The sequence below is a fragment of the Gavialis gangeticus genome, unplaced genomic scaffold, assembly GCF_001723915.1.
Source record: "Gavialis gangeticus isolate Ggan-Ray unplaced genomic scaffold, GavGan_comp1, whole genome shotgun sequence".
Lineage (NCBI taxonomy): Eukaryota > Metazoa > Chordata > Crocodylia > Gavialidae > Gavialis > Gavialis gangeticus.
In genome coordinates this window covers 15,967,672-15,973,320 of record NW_017729014.1, presented here as the reverse complement: position 1 = coordinate 15,973,320, position 5,649 = coordinate 15,967,672, and positions in this window count along the sequence as shown.

Below are 5,649 nucleotides of genomic sequence, written 5' to 3'. Positions count from 1 at the left end.
ACCCCAGCACTCTTTCCTGCCCAGGGCAGGAGGTCGGACTTAATGATCTACTGAGGTCCCTTCTGACCCAAGCATCTATGAGTCTAGCACAGTGTGGACAGGGAATTGTGCAAAGGGTTGTGTGTGGCAGTCATGCAAGAGTGGTAGTGTGGCTTCTAGCCTCTGCTTCATGGCCGGGTTTGTGGTTAATAGGCAGTGCGTTGCGTTTTCTCTGGGAAGTTGCAGTATGAGGTTCTGAAGCCTGCGGCCGGTGGTTATGTGGGAGTAGGGGTCAAGGGCTATGCACTTGGTCTTGCAGACGGACAACTGGAGCGTGAGTCATGATATGGTATTGCCTCACCACGATGTGGTATTGCCTTGCTGTCATAGCTCTTGTCTCTCTAGAACCAGCGTGGCGGCAGATTCGGGGTGCGGGAGCATGGCCTGCAGGAGCTGCCAGTTCACTGGGAAAACCAGAAAAAAGCTGAGGTAGGACAAGGATGAAGTCCTGCCCCATGCAAAATCATGCACTGTGAGAGGCCAGCCTGGCTTGGTAGCACACCTTAACTGCGGGCTGATCTAAAGCCACCTGCAGATGTCTGTGGTAAAGCTCCTGGTCTTTAATAGGAGTGTGATCAGGCCCAAGAGCCCCCCCCTCAACTGACGCAATGACTTCGCTTTCTATTGCTGAGCTGCTGTTTAGCAGCAACTCAAGCAGTCCCCAACCACACACCCAGAGCATTGACCCTATGGCTGTGTGGCAGTCCCTGTTCAGTGCCAGGGGAGCATTGATATCGAAGCAAGGATTGAGAAGTTTTTCAGGCCTAAATAAGGGTGGAAAGGAAAATGGCCAGCTCAAAGTGTTTGCACCTCTCTTTGCTGGTGGCAGTCTCATTACAGCAAAATAATTTCCCCAGGGAAATGAATGCAGCATCTTAGTTGAAGCATTAACTGAATGGCAGAAGTGGGGAGGGGATGCACCTTGATGTGGTGTAGCAGGGCAATGTCTAACCTTCCAGTCAGTCATCCTGGCCCCTGGTGCAGAGCCCATCCTGGCCTCATAGAAGGACCTGTGACAACTGCCCTTATTTTCACATGAACTCTGCTCCTGCAGCCTGCTCCGTGTGCGCAGACCCCGGAGCCTGTGGGGACAGAGCCTCTGTGGTTCCCCTGGGAAAGCAGCCAGCCATTATCAGCTTGCCTTTGGCTGAGCTTGATTGGAAACCCAAGCCACATCCTCACAGGTGCAGGAGGAAGCACCGGTTTTGCAATCACAATGGCACAGTCTCAGGCAATCACAGCTAATGTCTTTCTCCCTCTCTTCCATGTATGTGTGAGTCAGAGGCTGGGACTTTTACTTGCCAATCCAAATTGCTTAATGCAGCTTGTACAGACCCATGTGTGAGCAGGGGTGACTTCCTCTTAAACTCCAGAGGAGCTTAAATATTTCATTTGACTTCTGGGCTGCAAAACAGCTTAAGGAGAAAGAAATGAATCTGTGCTCTGATATAGGGACTAGAAAAGACGTTGTGGGCTCCCAACCTTTCCCTTGAGCGCCAATCTGAATTTGAGCAAAAAAGATGTTGTGCGTGTAACCCCAGGCAGGTCAGCATGGTTCATATTATGCCCCAGGAGAAACCAAAGGGGCATGGATTCAGAAGAGGCATCGGTGCCTGTTTACCCTGACACTCAGGATCAGGTCTGCAAAAGCATCTGTACAGTTTGCAGATGAAATTTTGCTTTCTGTGTCTCAGCTGCATCTCCCCGTGTGCAGATACCCAAAGCAAAGGGCATTTTTCAGCCCTCCTAGTGTCTGCGGGGGAGGCAAACAACTAAGCCTTTCAGCCTGGACAGAGTTGGCTGAGAAAGCTTGTACAAAAATGTAGCCACACAGTTTTGCGCTGCAGTTTTAGAGATCAGGCTGAGCCCATTTCAAAATGTATTCCTCCAGTCCATTTAAAGACAAAGAAAATGAAAGGAAGGGCCAGATTGGAAGTCTAGGGAGACAGCATAGAAATAGTGGTTTTGTCACAAGGGATCAAATCATTGCCTGGGACTCAAGCTCAGGCATTAGTGGGCACCTGATGCGTCTGAGGAAGGAATAAACCCTCAGTGACTTGTGCAGGGCTGCACAGGGAGGGACAACATTTCTCCTCTCTGCCTGGACTACCATGTGGGGATCTGTCGGTCCTAGGAGCTTTCCTGAGATGTTGTGCTGCTCCCAACCAGTTTCTCCCTTGCCTGCTAGTGAAAGAAGCATTGGGTCTGAATGGCGCTGTGGCCAGCTGGACCTGTTCCTGTGATGTTTGATCCACCAGCATCTCAGGGCAGAAATGGTACGCGGTCCTGAACATAGCACATGGTTGAACTGAATAATGATAAAAAGGTTCCCCAGTGCTGGCAGAGCAGAAGACCTTCATAATGAGCCTCTGCTCGAGGCCGTCTCCCTAAGGTGGGCAAGACTGAAAGGGGAGCATTAAAATCTAGCATGTCTCTTGACTGAAAGGTAGCTTTATTTGTATTCAATGAGAAAGCTGGGCCCATGGGGCCATGTATTGCTGTCCTACTGCAAGAGCACACATCAGGTGTGGCTTTTATTGAGTCAAAGGCCAGAGAGAAAGAGACCCAGGTGGGACAGCCTGTTTAATGTCTCCAAAGTGCTATTAAAAATAGCCATAACTACACCCCGTAGGCAGTGGGGGTGGGGGTCATTCTTGTGCTGGTTTCGGCAGCAGGAGTCACGCGAGGGCATTCTCCTCTTGGGCACCAGCGAGGAACTCATTAGCTGCTTTAGCTCCTTTGCATATTCATTTTTGTCTGTCAATGGCTCGATGAAGTGTATGCAGTGGCTCTTGCACATGAAACACCCTGCAGAAAGGTAGTAGCTGGAAATGGAAGAGAGCAATTTAAGTCATTGTGACTTTTCAAGGGCAGGAGAGTGGTTCTCTGACACAGGACTCATCACATCCTAAGTTCAGAGGAAGTCCAGTCTTGTGACTGAGACACTGGACTGGGTGTCAGGAGAGCTAAGCTCTGTTCCTACCTTTGCTGCAGACTCCGGGTGTGACCTCAGACCCAGTAGTTGTCTCTGCATCCCAGGATAACAATTCACTGATCCTTAAATGCGTGTTGCAGGCACGAATGAATGCAAAGTGCTGCCAGGACTATACTAAGTAGATGCTGAATTGAAGCTTTCGTGGACCTGTTTCCCCCTTGATTCAGGGACCCTTGATAAGCTTTGCACTCCTACAATTCCCTTGGCATCCTGAGAAATGCATGTCTCATTGAGGTCATTATAATAATAACCCTAATATTTTTATACTGAATGCTTCCCAGTTCTCCAGTCATCTGGTGGCAGAGAAATGGAAGTCCCTGCTAGGGTAATTAGAATTTTTATGGACTGTAAGCTTTTGTTTCCAAACAAAGAAGCAGTTTACAGCAGCGACCTTAAAGAAGGGTCATGGTAAATGCCAGCTGGTCCCAGATTGACTCCATTTTTTGGAAGCAAGAATTTTCCAGAGGGCTTCATGCAAAAAACAGGACTTGTATTTTTAGTTCCTGGAATCCGTGTTTTTTGCTGTTTGCAGTTTTGCATTTGGAGCAGGGAAAGCACAATCTTTCCCCCATGATTTATGATCTCCACCTGGATAAGAAAGCTGCCATAAAGGGTATTTTAGCTCACAAATATTCATGCTGATTGAGTCCTTTTGCCCTTGTTACTCCCAAGTGCATTTTCTCCTATGAAATGTGTTCATAAATGACTGATTGTTATTGTTAACAGTTCTATAGGCTATGGGACCTATAATGACTTCTCTTTCTTTATTTCTAGCACTGCATAGTCATTTGGCACCAGAGAAAGAGAGAACAAATCCTGGGATTAGCCTAATGAAGATGACATTGTCATGATCTTAATTGGACATAAATAGCAGGGAGTCTCTTCTATAGGAAGGAGAGTGAATACAGATAAAAGAATAAGGCACCTGGTGAGATCAGTGATTTGGAAAGGGGGGAAAGAGACTAGAAAAGCTCTTGGGGGAGGGGGGATTAACTTTTGCACAAGCTGGTGAGATCTTAATTGAAGAGTTGCCAAATTTAACATGAATAGGAGCTTCCAAGAAGGAGTAATCTGAAGCAGCTGAGCAGTCCTTCTACAGGTGCTAAAACAACAGGGATTGGATTCATTTATAACTTAATATTTTTCGCCAGGAATTACATAGTTGATTCTTGTGGCTGAGATGTGCTGCCTGGTGTAACTGTAGATTAGGATGTTTCTATTAACCGTGCCGCTCCAGTGATGAGTCCCGTGTCAGAGATTTGTTCTCATCTAGACCCTAACAGGTGGGATGATAAAACTCCTCGGTAATGTAGGTCTTGCCCAGGTGGCTTTCAGCAGGTAGGAGGCTACCAGTGAAATGTGGATTGTCTTCCCACAAAGGCAGGCAGTGTTTGTTCCTCAGATCTCTTAGCACGTGTTAGTATTCAGATGGGTGGAGGCAAGGTGCTGCTAGAACATGGAGGAAACCTAAAGCTAGTATCTCAGCTGGCATAAAGAAGCAAAGCTGCCTGTGTTTCAGTGCTGATCTGTGCCAGCGGAATATATGGCCCACAGTGTTTTTGTGCATGGAAATGAGGTGCTGCATCTGCACTGTTCATTACTTCGGGGAGAGGAAAAATTCCATGTGTGGCATATGCAGCCATGGTTCTTTGGGTAAATCCGATATCTTTTATTAGATCGACTCAATTTTTGATGTGGTCTAATAAAAGATATCGGATTTACCCAAAGAAGCTTGTCTGCCTATGTTCTTAGACCAACACAGCTACAACCGACACTCCTGAAACGTGTGGCATATAAAAGCCTACGCAAGAGCTATGTTTGACTAAACCTGAAGGACTTGAGCTAACTCCCGCTGAAGCCTTTCCATTTACTTCAGTGTGAGCTGGGTAGGCCCTAAGTTAACAACATCGCTCGTTATAGTATCAGGTGTGGAGCTGCCATCCAAAGCCAGGTGAATCAGTGCTAGAGATCTGAAACCAAAGTAATTTATAAACGGCCTTCCCTTTAAAAAGAATAATTACAGTTTGTCTGATGTATTTCCTTCTAGAGAAGTGAAACGCTAGAGAGATTCTGTAAGGGAAAAAAAAAATATGGTCAGCATGAGAAAAGCAATGTGTTTATTTTGAATGTCTTCATGCTCTTTGATTGTTTTGAGATCTAATTTACAACGTTTAGGGGGTTTTATTAAAAAAAATAAAGAAGAGAAGCCTGATCATATGAGAGAAACTGCAAGTTAGGGAAGTGTCTTTTAAGATTTTAATCTAAAACACAAAAGGCATTAGAAGTGACAAGCCCAAGGCTTGGTTTATGAGATAAGCTGGATAATTAAGCATTAGACAAATTGCCTGTAGACATGGAGGAGTCTCTATCACACCAGCTCTCTACATCAAGACTGGATATTGTCTTTTAAAGCAGTGCTGTCACTCAGACAAGAGTGAGAGGCAACGTTGTCTGACATGGGTTGTGTAGGAAAATCGACATCCAAGGATGGTCTCTTCTGCCTTTGGAGTCTGTGACTTTTCCACTAGGCATCTCCCCCTCCTTGGGGTCATATAGTGCGGTGTTCAGCTTCTTGTGGAGTCGGTTTTGCACTTATTTTTTTTTTTTTTTTTTTT